Source organism: Leopardus geoffroyi, chromosome C2, assembly GCF_018350155.1.
Source record: "Leopardus geoffroyi isolate Oge1 chromosome C2, O.geoffroyi_Oge1_pat1.0, whole genome shotgun sequence".
Lineage (NCBI taxonomy): Eukaryota > Metazoa > Chordata > Mammalia > Carnivora > Felidae > Leopardus > Leopardus geoffroyi.
In genome coordinates this window covers 140,668,616-140,683,024 of record NC_059333.1, presented here as the reverse complement: position 1 = coordinate 140,683,024, position 14,409 = coordinate 140,668,616, and the positions used below count along the sequence as shown (strand labels likewise).

Genomic DNA, 14,409 nt, shown 5'->3' with positions numbered 1-14,409 from the left:
GTGGTTATAAAAATGGATGTATTTTAAAACTTGCTTTTACATAAAGAAAACACATTTTATTTATCTATTCTTTATTGGTGAAAAAAAGGATATGTCAAATTTTTATTAAAAACAACTAAGGAGCATATTTTATGCATGTTTCTGTGTATATATAAATGAATTTCTCTGAAGTCTAGAGCAAGGATCATAAAAATTTTTCTGTGAAGGGCCAGACAGTATTTTAGGCTTTGTAGGCCATGTGGTCTCTGTTGCAGCTATTCTGCTGCTGTCAAACAAAAACATCCATAAGAAATATATAAATGAATGAGCACCACATTCTGATAAAAAATTATTTATAAATTTATGTGTATTTATAAAAACTGGCAGGGGGCCAGATTTAGCCTAGGGGCCATCATTTGCATAGTGATACCTGTTTACACTCCCATTAGCAATGTTTCTCCACATTCCTGTCAACACTTGGTATTATCTAACTTCTTAATTTTTGGTCAATCTGATGGGTATGAAAACAGTGTTTCATTTTTCATAAGTCTAACTGCAAATGTGTCTATATATTTTTCATATGCATATTGGCTATTTAGACTTCTCAATCATGCCTGTTCATATTTTTGCCTACTTTTCTACTGAGTTGTTTGCCTTTTTCTTAATTTGTGTTCTTTATACATTCTAATTCTATTCCTCTGTTAGTTATATGTACTGTAAATATCTTCTAGTATGAGCTTGTCTCTCCTTATAGTATCATTCATTGAACAGAAGTTTTTGCTTTTAAATATTTGTTTTTAAATATACATGCTTTAGGGGTGCCTGGGTGGTTCAGTCAGTTGAGCATCCGACTTCAGTGCAGGTCATGATCTCACAGTTTGTGGGTTTGAGCCCCACATCGGGCTCTGTACTGACAGCGCAGAGCCTGGAGCCTGCTTTGGATTCTGTGTCTCCCTCTCTCTCTGCTCCTCCCCCATTCGTGCTCTCTCTCTCTCTCTCTCTCAAAAATAAACATTAAAAAATAATAAATATACATGCTTTAAAAATAATAATAAATTTATATTAATCCTTCCATGTATGTGTGTCCTTTTTATACTTTGTATAAGAAACCTTTCTCTACCTCAGTATCACAATAATTTTCTGTATTTTCTTCAAAATGTTTTCTTTCCACATTCATGGTTTAGTATACCTGGAATTTATCTTCATATACAGTGTAAAGTATCTTATCTAATACGATCTTATCCAACATGGACAGTGAATTATCTGATCCCCCTTAACTAACTACTCCATCTATGTGTTCCCCACTGATTTGTAATGCTACCTTTGATTTATCGCAAGTACCCACATATTGTGGGTCTGTTTCTAGACTGTATATTCTGCTTTTTTAGTTTGGTGGTCTAACCTCAGGCTAATACTACACTAATACAATATTTTTTTAAGTAGACTTACTATCAGACCAAATCCCTATCTCCAACATCTTTAAGTATGCTGCCCAGTATTTATATTTTATCTTCTACATGAATTTTAGATCAATCCTAATTTAAAGGTTAGGAAACTAACATTTGGGGAGTCTTCATAATTTTCCCAAGACTCCATGATTAGTGTGTTATGGGGGTGACATCTGAAGCCATGCAGAATTATTTCAGAGCCCAGATTCTAGCCACTAAATCTACAACACCACCTCCACACTTAGCTTATGAGTGGTAGAAAGAGCTAGATTAAATGTCAGTAAACCCTGGCCTCCAGGCATAGCTTTTCCATAGGCAAATGCTTGGGTGACTCTCTGAACCAAGTTTCCTCATCTGCAAACGGTTACAAAAATAAGTTGTCCCAAAGCCATAAATGAGAAGTCACTGTAAACTGTGAAGCACTGATTCTATAGAATCCCACCTACATTTTTTGTGCAACATTTTTTAAAATTTACTTATTTTGAGAGAGAGAAAGTGCACGAGCAAGTGGAGGAGGGGCAGAGAGAGAGGGAGAGAGAATTCCAAGTAGGCTCCACACTGCCAGCACAGAGCCTGATGCAGGGCTGGATCCCACAACTGCAAGATCATGACCTGAGCCCATATCAAGAGTCAGACAGTTAACCAATTGAGCCCCCCAGGCACCCTCAACATTTATTTTAAATCTCTTTTATTGATATTCTGTGCTAAATCTCTCTCAATGAATATAGATTAAGGGATCGTCAGGAAAATAATTTTGCTTTTCTTGATATCAAAATGCAAGTAGAAGGAAAACAGTCACTAAAATTATTTTGTCTCTAGGGTGCCTGTGTGACTCAGTTGGTTAAGCGTCTGACTCTTGATTCTGTTCAGGTCTTGATCTGATGGTCACTGAGATCAAGCCCTGAGTCACATCAGACTCTGTGCTGAGCATGGAGCTTGCTTAAGATTCTCTCCCTCTCTTCTCTGACTCTCCCCCATACACATGCACTCTCTCCTCTCTCTCAAAAGAAATAAATAAAAACCTTAAAAAAAATATTCTCTCCCTCTCCCTCTCCCCCTTTCTTGCTCTTGTGCACTTATGCACACACTCTCTCTCTAATATATATATATATATATATATATATATATATATATATATATATGTATTATTATGTCTCTAAGGATAATACAAAAAATATCCTGGAACTTACAGGATCCCCAGTATTGCTCCAAGATCATGACCAGTGAGTCTCATACCCTACAGGAAGCCCACTAACAGATGAGCTGTGCCCAAATGAAGGAGAAAAAGTTACATGGATGTAAAAGCAAATTCCAGATATGCACAGCATACTGAAAACTTATGAGTAAAAAGTACAAATGTTTTGGAGTCAGTGTCTTTAGGAAAACACTTAGATGGAAAGCCCTAACTGTGGCTTTCTCATAACAGAGTTAGGCTAAGCCAAACAGGGGAAACCAAAGTATCTGACAGTTGATCTAAGCCTGAATTTCTTCCTTTACTTCTTTCCCAACTTCTGCTTAATCAGAAATAAATGGGAAGCTATAAAATGAACCATACAAGTAAAACAAAATGAAGTTTAGTTTTTCATGGTCTTCAAGATAGAAATGTGGGAGTTGTTTTGGTCTGAGTATAATTAAGAGATGGGTTTAGGGGCACCTGGGTGGCTCAGTCAGCTAAGCGTCTGACTTCACCTCAGGTCATGTCCTCATCGCTCTTGAATTTGAGCCCCGCATCGGGCTCTCTGCTCAAAGTGTGGGGCCCATTTTGGGTCCTGTCTCCCTCTCTCTCTGCCCCTCCCCAGTTCATTATTTCTCTCTGTCTCAAAAATAAATAAAAATATAAAAAAAAAATTTTTTTTTCAAGGAGAGATGGGTTTACTTGTCCATAAGTCTTACTTCTGTCGTATTTTCCAGAGGCAGAACCTCTGCCAAAAATTCAGGTGTAGGTTCCTTATTAAGAAAATTCTCCTAGGAGAAACCTGTAAGAGAGTGGGGGGGGGGGGGGGGGGGGGAATGAGCTATCAATGATCTCAAAAAAACCTGGAATTCACAACTATCAAGGTGGAAGGGCTTGAGTAAATATCCCCAGATTTAATTTGGACCTCTAAAAGATTGTAGCCTAAAAGTAGGGTAGAACTTAAATAGACCAGACTTCACAAACTGACACCCAATCTCAAATCAACTCAGTGAGTGAATTAAAACAATGTACTTTAACTGCATGACAGAAACTTTTAATTTTTTTTTTAATGTTTAGTTACTTTTGAGACAGAGAGAGACAGAGCATGAACGGGGGAGGGTCAGAGAGAGGGAGACACAGAATCTGAAACAGGCTCCAGGCTCTGAGCTGTCAGCACAGAGCCCGACGCGGGGCTTGAACTCACAGACCGCAAGATCATGACCTGAGCCGAAGTCGGCCACTTAACCGACTGAGCCACCCAGATGCCCCACAGAAACTTTTAAAACCTTCTTTTGGCAGGGGCGCCTGGGTGGTGCAGTCGGTTAAGCGTCCGACTTCAGCCAGGTCACGATCTCGCGGTCCATGAGTTCGAGCCCCACGTCAGGCTCTGGGCTGATGGCTCAGAGCCTGGAGCCTGTTTCTGGTTCTGTGTCTCCCTTTCTCTCTGCCCCTCCCCCGTTCATGCTCTGTCTCTCTCTGTCCCAAAAATAAATAAAAACGTTGAAAAAAAAAAAATTAAAAAAAAAAAAAAAAAACCTTCTTTTGGCAAAGATAACATCACCCAAGTGACTATAATTTTTCATACACGATGTCTGTCAGTTAATCAAAAATTTTCATGTAAGCCAAGAGACAGGCTCAAGAGAGCAAAAAACAGATGATAGAAACAGACCAACAGATGATCCAGATATCAGTTATCAGAAATTGGCTTTAAAATAAGATAAAGCAGGAGACATCAGTCGCACCCCATTCATTCTTTAATCCTGCACCCCCAAAGAAACATTTTAAACACTTTCAGCAATTCCTTGTTGTTTACCTCAATCTTTACAAATGATATGCCCATGTTGATATCAATGAATTTATCCATTTTAGCTCTATTCTATTGAATTTCTCTTATGATTGGTAAGATTTTTAGCTCTTTAAACTTTCCTGCCTTGACAATCTCTTACATAACTCATTCCTTTCCTTTCTCCCATACAATATATTAACAACAAATATACAGTTAAATCAACATTGACTGTTTCCTTTGAAAGTTATGTGAACATTGATTGGTACCGAGCCAATCATTGTACTTAGTCCCTTTCATGTACCACTTACAGAGTTTTGGCTTATTGGCTAATTTTTCATTTTATATTTTCTATATCCTATCATTAGTTCTCCCTCAAACTCCCAAATAAATTTATAAAACTCCTTTCAATACTATTTTCCACATGGTCATATGAATACAGTTAACTATTAGTTCCATTCTATTTTCTCTAGAAACTTACCTCCTAAAGTCTTCCATATCCTCCTGCTCCAAAATGTACTGGTCGCTCTCCAGGCCTAATGTACAGCTACCATCTTAGCACCCCATTATTTGTAAAAGTAGGAGTTCTTTTCTTTATTTATTTGCTATATTGAAGCCCACATTTCCTGGATTCCATGTCTTGGTTTCCACCCCCATTTTGGTATACCTACTTAAGAAATTATGCATTAGAAGTAAAATGCTTGAGGGGCACCTGGGTGGCTCAGTCAGCTAAGTGTCTGACTTGGGCGCAGGTCATGATCTAATGGTGAGTTCGAGCCCCGCGTCGGGCTCTGTGCTGACAGCTCAGAGCCTGGAGCCTGCATCATATTCTGTGTCTCCCTCTCTCTACCCTTCCCCTGCTCACACTGTGTCTCCCTCTGTCTCTCAAAAATAAGTAAACATTTAAAAAAAAGATTAAACACTATTTTTAGGCTAGTGCAGCACTGAAATTAGAGCTATTTATCAAAAATTATAGAGCACACTTCAAAAAACCTAGAGGTGGGGAATTGCTGGAAATCTACTTGATTTAGTTCTGACCTAGGGCAAACATGATTGGGACAGATTTTTAAATAGGTACACAGCAACATTACTAAGCACAGGCACTTCATGCTGGGACTTTGTATTCTGAAAAGCTGTCTAGAAGCCAGAGGAAAAAAAAATTTACTTTGAAAATGTTTCAAAAGCATAAGATGTTTTCTTAACTATTAAATATAAGTGTTGGAACCTCTTATTCCTTTTACCCCTCTTATCTAACCACCAATTTATTTGGTGGACTGGAAGAAGGTATTGGAAAAAGAACTCTTCAAATACTTGCAATCAATGTGTTTAAACATCCAAGTCATTAGCTTTTGAGACTTTCTACTCTAGTTAAGCGACAGAATATATTACTATGCTTCATTTATCCAGGATCCTTGAAACATGGAAAATTCCACCCAAGTTAAAAGTCCATGGAATACTGCTTTGGCTGCCCCCAACCCCAGTGTATGGAGCAAAGGGCTGTAGCGAACACCAGTGACGTCACCTGGTATCAACTGGAATTCACGAGCAGAAGGGTAAGTACTACCCCATTTCTTGTTTGCTCAACGGCCCATGGTACAGCCTGGGACAAGCACAGTGAGCACAGCTTGAGGCTGTGCTACGGGCTCCAGACCTTCACTACTTCACCTTTTACAGAGGAACTACAGAACAGTCTTGTAATGGGGACAAACTGAGTCTAGATGCCACCCTCGGGGGAAAGCTGGCATAAGCAATCAGCTGCCCGGCACCTGGAGGCCTTAAGGAAATCGTGCTTATGTCCAGTACCATCTGCTAGGAGGAGAAGGAACCCCCAGTTCCAGAAACTTTAATGCCATGAAATCTACGAAGGGTCTGCGGGATTATTCAGGAAGAAACTTCTCTCTGCAGTCTTCCCCAAACAACATAATTGTTTTTCCTTCCTTTTAAAAAAAAAGAAGTTTGTTTATTACAGAGAACAAATGGAGGGTTGATGGGGGCAGTGGGGGAGAGGGGAAAACGGGTGACGGGCATTGAGGAGGGCACTTGTCGGGATGAGCACTGGGTGTTTTATGTAGGCGATGAATCACAGGAATCTACCCCCAAAACCAAGAGCACACTGAATACACTGTATGTCAGCCAACTTGCCAATAAATTATATTTTTATAAGAAGTTTATTTATTTTGAGAGAGACAGAAGAGAAAGTGCACATGCCTGCCAGCAGGGGAGGGAGGGGCAGAGAGAGAGAATCTGAAGCCCGATGTGGGGCTCAGAGACCTGAGCCCAAATCAAGAGTCTGACGACACAACCAACTGAGCCACCCAGGCGCCCCTGTTTTTCCTTCTTATACAGAGTATATTATGCCTGTTGGGTTTTTAAGTGCCTGTTTTTGAAGTATTTCTGTCTCTTTCCTTGCTGTCCTCTACCACTCCTCAGGGTCTAGGATGTTAGAACTCCACATCCTCTAGCTTCTAATCTGTCAGGGACTCAGGAACAAAATAATCAAGTATGTTGAGATTATATATGAAATAAGGTTAAATGGCTTCTTAGTGGGAGCCTGAGAAGCATCCCTGCAATAAAGAACATGCAACACTGGGATCTAGTAATTTCCCTCTAGGCCAGTGATTCTCAAAGTGTGGTCCAGGGAGCTCTCAGGGTCCCTCAGACCCTTTCAGAGGGGGTCCTCAAAGTCACAACTATTTTCATAATAATATTACATTACTTGCCTTTTTCACCTTCATTCTCTCATGAATGTAGTTTTCCAAACTATATAACATATAATATCACAACAGACTCAACATAGAAACAGAAGTGAGAATCCATCTGTCTTCCATTAAAATATTGAAGATATCTGAAAATATGTAAAACAATGCCATTCTCCTCATTAAATGTTTTTGTTTGGGGGGCATCTGAGTGGCTCAGTCGGTTAAGCGTCCAACTTCAGCTCAGGTCATGATCTTGCAGTTCACAAGTTCAAGCCCCACACAGGGCTCTGTGCTGACAGCTCAGAGCCTGGAGACTGCTTCAGGTTCTGTGTCTCCCTCTCTCTCTGCCCCTCCCCTGCTTGTGTTCTGTCTCTCTCTCTCTCTCTCACAAAAATAAATTAAAACATTAAAAAAAATTTTTTCACATGTTTTTGTTTGGAAAAATATAGCTATATTGCCTTTATAAAAGCTATTTATGTTAACATTAGATTTATTTATTGTTATTTTTAAATGGATTAATAAAGAAATATAATTTTCTCAACTTTAATTTCAAGTACAATATGTATTGATAGATACAACATAAACATAAACAAGAACTCTTTGAAATTCTTAATGATTTTTGAGTACAAAGTGTTCCTAAGACAAAAAGCTTAAGAAAAACTACTCTAGACAGCCTTTTTGAGAAACATAACCCATTCAATGTCTTCAACATACTAGAAAGTGAACCACAAAATCTTGACCTAATGATGTACTAGAGTTTTCTTAACAAATTTTTAATTCATGTATATCTTACAACATAATAGAGGAAGAGTGGATATTGTACAATCAAATAAAAGTTGCACAACTCAAAAAAGCCTGGAAATTATTTTTAAAACTGTGCAGTGAAAAGCCATAAAAGGCAGAATCTCCTTAGAAAGTGACTCCAAAGCTATCAAAGTTCTGCTTATGTGGCCTTTCAAGGTGGCCACATTCATAGCATAGGCTATTGATTTTTCAAATTATTTTTATCTAGTGATTTTTTGAAAGTAGTTTTATTGTCCTCATAAGGGAAAGACTTAAGGATGCACTTTCTCTGATGTTTCCATTTATCAACAGTCAACCATGATCGTGTGCTTGCTTAAGCTCCATCCTCTTTCTTCTATTCCCATCACTGAAGCCCCCCAGGCAATGAACCCTTATTCCCATTTCAGGAAGCGTAACTTTCATTTCAGTAACTGGATTTTAAACATGGAATTACTGAGTTGAACAACTGACTTTCTTTCCCGAAGAAATATTCCAACTATGAATTTGCTTTTCACAAATAAAGGACTTCATGTTTTCACAAAAGAATAAAAAATAGGAAAGTTTAGAACCAACCTTGAATACAAATCATTACGATCATTTTTTACTCATATTCGGGTTGCAAACACATTCTAATACTACTCTTTAGATGAATTAAAAATAATGTTAAAATAATGAAGAAAAAAGTTTTCATGAAACATTCTCACCAAACAAAAGCAGAGGCACAAAAATAAAACACATTAAAGAATTACATTTATTCTTTAGAGATAAGTCGCTTCATCAGTAATCTTAACTATTCTGAACAAAGAATTCCAGAAGGAAGTCTCTCGACCCCTCAGAGAAACAAAAAACTTATTCCCAAACTCCATGCACTAAAAACACTGCACTTTATTTATGGGAAATATGTTATCACTTGGAATTGACTTAGTCTTAATTTAGACCAAGAGTAAGCAAACTAGAACCTATGGATAAATCTAGTCTGCCACCTGTTTTTGTAAATAAAGTTTTATTAGAACACAGCCATGCTCATTGTTCACATATTGTCTATTGCACATACCAGCAGAGTTGAGTAGCTGCAACAGAAATTGTATGGTCCACAATGCCTTCGGCCTTTACATTAAAAGTTTGCCAACTCCTAAGTTAGACCAAATTCTAAGAAGATGAGAAATAATTCAGTAACTTTAGTAGAAGTTACTCAGCTAACAAGTATTAGGGCTACAATTCAAACCTAGTTAATCTGGGCCCAGAGCACAAACACCTCCCAGATCACACTGCCTCCTCTCCACTAGCCAAAGTGCAAGAAGAGACAATGAAACCCTGGGGTGGAGTGTTCACAGTGAGAGGGGACAGGGGGTTTGAAAAGTAAATCAGTAGAATGTATTCACTAATAGGATGTGGGAGTTAAGAAAAAAGGGTGACTCACAAATGACTCAGACTTCAAACCAGCATGGCAGGGGGAAGCATATGAAACTAGATGTTAAATTACAAGTTTTGAGGCCATGAGCTAATGAGAGATATCAGATGTCAAGGAGAGATATGTGAGGTAGACTGACTACATACAAATTTTCGAAGAAAATACCAAAGAATCAGTAATGCAACTGTTGGGGATCCTCATTCAGATCAAGAACATAAAAGACTCAGGATGCCTGGGTTGCTCAGTCAGTTGAGTGTCCGACTTCAGCTCAGGTCATGATCTCACCGTTTGTGAGTTCAAGCCCCACATCGGGCTCTGCTGACAGCTCAGAGCCTGGAACCTGTTTCAGATTCTGTGTCTCCCTCTCTCTCTCTGCCCCTCCCCTGCTCGTGCTCTCTTTCTGTCTCAAAAATAAATAAACATTAAAAAAATTTTTTAAGAATATACAAGACTCAAGAGTAAGGAAATTTGAGAATTTGTGAGGATTTATCTGGTTTTCCAGCTCAGCTGTAACACAGACATACATTTAAGGGAAGGGATAGGAAGTGCTTTCCCTTTATCCTAAGCCCAGTGAGAAGGGCTTTAAAGGCATCACTCAGTTTGACATGTATTCCTGGCAGGTAAAAGACACAGGGCACAGGGTTTGGATTCTCCCTGAGAAAACTAGAGCATTCAGAGTAGAGTTACAGCTGGAAAGTGATGGAACTTCCTTAGATTAAAAAATATATATATACATGAATCCTGGGGACCACAGCAAGAACATGAGCCTGGAGCCATTATAAAAAGGGATCTTGCCCTATAGAATGGCTTTCCAGGCCAAAGAAGCCCAACAATACTTGGCTGAAGAATTTATACTGAGGCAGAAGTCAAGAGCAGATCAGCAGCTGCCAACTGATGGAGAGGCACCATTCACACACAGAGTAACAAAGGGGCCCAGAACAGGATGTAAGAGCCCACAGAAATGCCTGCAAGAAAAAGAACCAAACGTAAACATCTGCCCACCCAGAAAGCATGAGGCCATCTCACGGCACACCTATTAAGTAAAAATGTTACTGTTCTCTTACTCTCCTTTCCAGTCTCTTTCAATTTTGGTGGATTGAGAAACAATAGCTAGTGAGACTAGATGGAGACAACTGAGAAAAGAAGCTTATAGTGACCCCTACCCCAAAGGCATATGGCCCCCCTATAGCTGGCCCTCACTGGGGAAGAAATGCTTGAATGAAAACTGATGTGCCCATAACTAGATATTCTAAAATCCAAAGCAAACTGTGTTTTATAACTTAGGGCTTTCTACTATCTAAGAATGCATAGAAGACTTATCAATCTTCCTTACCCCCTGGCAGAAGATGGACCACCCCTCCAAAAGGGGTTGAAAGGAACATTAAGTAATGAAATAAGCCTTAAGTTTATACTCCACAAGTGCTGCCCATTCAACACATTAGTTAACAAATTGGGAAGTAAGGAGAAGTAGCTGGTTTTGGGGGTGAAAAAAGAAAAAAGATGGTGAACATGAGTTGGCATCTCAGAAAAAAGACAGAAGCCAATAACAGAAAATTTAAGGGCCATTTGCTTAGAAGTAGTAGTTGATGTTGAAGAGTTGTAGGTATTGAAGGGAGAAGGTAGAGAGAAGGAGGTCAAGACAAACTTTTGAAGGATGACCACAGAAATTAGGAAAAGTCTGTAAAAGCCACTGGGGATAATACAATATGACATCAAGAAGACATCTGTGGTAGACTGCTGGACCAGCAAACTCCCCAGAACACAGAAAGTAACCATCTACAGTGCAACCAATCTGTGTGTCTCATATCTCTTTCCAACAAAGCCAGCAATGGAGGGAGCTAGGCCTGGGCATGGTGATATCAGTGAAATGGCTGACTTGGTACAGTGGTAGAAAGATCATGGGCTAATAAAGCAGGAAAGATCCAAAGATGAAGAAGTCACAATGAGGATGCAAAAAAAAGCCAGCAGAAGTGAGGGAAGTGAAAAGTAAGCCATGATTAAGAGAAAAATGTCAAGATTTAGATCCTAGGGATGAATCCATTTCAAGCGATGATGAGATTGCCCTTGAGAGTATAGGGATATAAGACATAGAGTTGAGGCTTCATGGTGAAAAGGGCCACCAAAAAGAATACCGAAATCACCAAAAGATTATGGCAGAAGGCTGGTCAAGGAGAAAGATCATTGTTGGTTCATAAACTGATCCCCATAATCGGAAAGCAAGGAGAGACAAAAGAAAGAGACAGGCCAGTCCAGATTGGTAGGTGGCAGGTTTAATAAGCAAGAGAAGTTACATACAAGGCTTGTCTTGGGCAGCTGCAAGACAAGTAGATCTCCACACCCGCCTACCAGAATCTGAAAAGTTTAATATAGAAGCCTTAACTGGGTTCAGTCATGTATACCATCCAGATGGTCTCAACAACACCTTACTGTCTCAAGGCTGCATCCTTGAAACAGCTCCCACTGTGGGAACTGTGGACAGAACATTCCAAGGACAGGTAAGGAGGTGAGGAACCTCTGATGGCCTAGGTCTAGCTCACAAGTTAACTGGTGGTCACAACCTCAGGATGACCTCCCCAAACAATCATGAGCTTTGATCTAGTCAACCAATTTTCCTGATGCTTCATTCATTCTACTTTAAGAAGGCAGAAAATCAAGAAGCATCTTTTTTTTAAGATTTTTATTTTTTAAGATGTATACATTTAAATTGAAGGCATTAAAAAGGATTAAGCTTTCATCATCTGTGAAACTAACGTTTGTGCAATCTTCCATTCCCTGGATAATACTGGTTGATATGAGCTTTACTGGAATTTTAATCCATTTTTTTAAGATCATCTGAACTGACAATCTCAGACAAAGTGTGGACAAATCAAAGCTCTAAGTATCTTTGATCATGGCAAATTAAAACCTTTGAAAGCACAATCAGATCCTTTATTGGTTTCACATTTCAGATGATCTTTAGTGATTTATAACTGTTCATCTCAGAGGCTAAAATTAATTATTTATTGAGCTCCTACTATATGCCAGGAATTGTGGATATAAACACGAATAAATCTTAAGAAGAAAGAATTTAGCTACTCAAGTCCCACAGGGATTTGAATCTAGGCTGGAGTTGCCAGGCTTAGCAAATAAAAATACAGGATGCTGAGTTAAATTTGAACTCAGATAAACAAAGGAAAAAAAATTAGTATAGGTATGTCCCAAATATTGCATGGAACATTTATACTAAAAAAGTATTCATTGTTTGTCTGAAATTCAAATTTAACTGGGCATCCTGTATTTTATCTGGCAACACTAATCCCAGGTTTTGTTTTGTTTGTTTTGTTTTGTTTTGTTTTGTTTTCTCTCTCCCCCTCTCTCTCTTTTTGGTCTGCAAGAAAAGGGCTTTAGCCAGAGGATATCTTTAAAGCAAGCAGTAATAAAAACAATTAAAAACTATGCTTTGCCTATTCTGCCAACTCTTTTTATTTGTTTCCATTAGAGGACAAAACTTGTTCATTCTCACCCTTAATCAGGTAGCCTTCCTTGCTATATGTTTGTATAGCACACTACACTTTTTTTTTTTTTTCAACGTTTATTCATTTTTGGGACAGAGAGAGACAGAGCATGAACGGGGGAGGGGCAGAGAGAGAGGGAGACACAGAATCTCGGAAACAGGCTCCAGGCTCTGAGCCATCAGCCCAGAGCCCGACGCGGGGCTCGAACTCACGGACCGCGAGATCGTGACCTGGCTGAAGTCGGACGCTTAACCGACTGCGCCACCCAGGCGCCCCTACACTTTTTTTAATAAACTTTAGTTTTTAGAACATTTTTAGGTTCACAGCAAAATTGAACAGAAGGTACAGAGACTTCCCATGTACCTTCTGCCCCCACGTGTATGTCTCCCCTATTATCAACATCCTCCACCAAAGTTGTACCTTTGTTACACCTTATGGACCTTTACTGACACATCATTATCACCCGAAGTCCACAGCATATATTATGGTTCATTCTTGGTGAATTGATTTGGACAAATGTATAATGACATATACCCATCATTATAGTATCATACAAAATAGTTTCACTACAATAAAAATCCTCCATCTATGTTTCCCTCCACTAATGTTTTCACTGTCTCCAGTTTTGTCTTTTCAGAATGTCATATACTTGGAATCATACCGTACATAGCCTTTTTCAGGTTGGCTTCTTTCACTTAGTAATGTGCATTTAAGTTTACTCCATGTCTTTTCATGTCTTGATAACTCATTTCTTTTTAGCACATGAATACTATTCCACTGTCTGAATGTGCCACAATTTATCTATTTACCTACTGAAGGACCTCTACGTTGCTTCCAAGTTTTGGCAATTATGAATAAAGCTACTATAAATATCTGTGAGCAGGTTTGTGTGTGGACATAAGTTTTCAACTCAGTTTCATAAATAGCAACATATGGTTGCTGGATCATATAGTAAAATATATCTAGTTTTGTAAGAAACCGCCAAACTATCTTCCAAAGTGGCTGTACCATTTTGCATTCCCACCGGCAACGAACAAGAATTCCTGTTGCTCTACATTGTCACAAGCATTTGGTGTTGTCAGTGTTCTGGATTTTGCCCATTCTAATAGGTGTGTTGTGGTATCTCCTTGTTGTTTCACATTATACTTTTTCATATGAGTCCTGTCGTATTATCTTAAGGGAAAAGTTAATCTATTTTAATGACAACAGGGGGTAAAAACTGGCAAGGCTATCTTTAATGGATAACTTCCATGTCTGTCTAGGTCCAAGGTACTACTCAGTTACTATTCACCTGTCAGTGGGCCAGGAGGAGGTGGGGAAAAGGTATAGGGTAACTAATTTTCATTTTAAGGATGAGACAAGGAAGTGACACACATCACTTTTATTAGCCTGAACTGACTCCCACGGCTCCTCCTAATTGCAAGGGAGGCTGGGAAATGTAGTTTATAGCCCCATGTCTGCTTCTACTCCAGGAGATTCCATTACTAAAAAAGGAAAGTAGATGGGGTGGGGGCAACTATAAACCTCTGCCCAAACTAATCACTGTGGTAATTAAGTAATTATTTGTGTGATTAATTTAGCAGCTTCCCCCGCCCCTCCCCGCCACCGCACCCCGCAATCTAGGCTGTAAACTCCATG

General features: G+C 39.1%; 1 long non-coding RNA gene across 2 annotated transcripts in view; it reads right to left on the bottom strand.

Annotated features, from left to right (window-relative positions):
* LOC123575703 overlaps window positions 1-14,409 on the bottom strand; it is a 128,313-nt gene that overhangs the window by 62,040 nt on the left and 51,864 nt on the right. Inside the window, exon 4 of one of the 2 annotated variants that reach the window (XR_006700943.1) lies at window positions 6,156-6,321. The exons of the other annotated variant lie outside the window; for it this stretch is intronic. This is a non-coding gene — a long non-coding RNA (uncharacterized LOC123575703). Of the gene's footprint in view, window positions 1-6,155; window positions 6,322-14,409 lie in introns of those variants that run through there. 2 annotated transcript variants of the gene reach the window in all.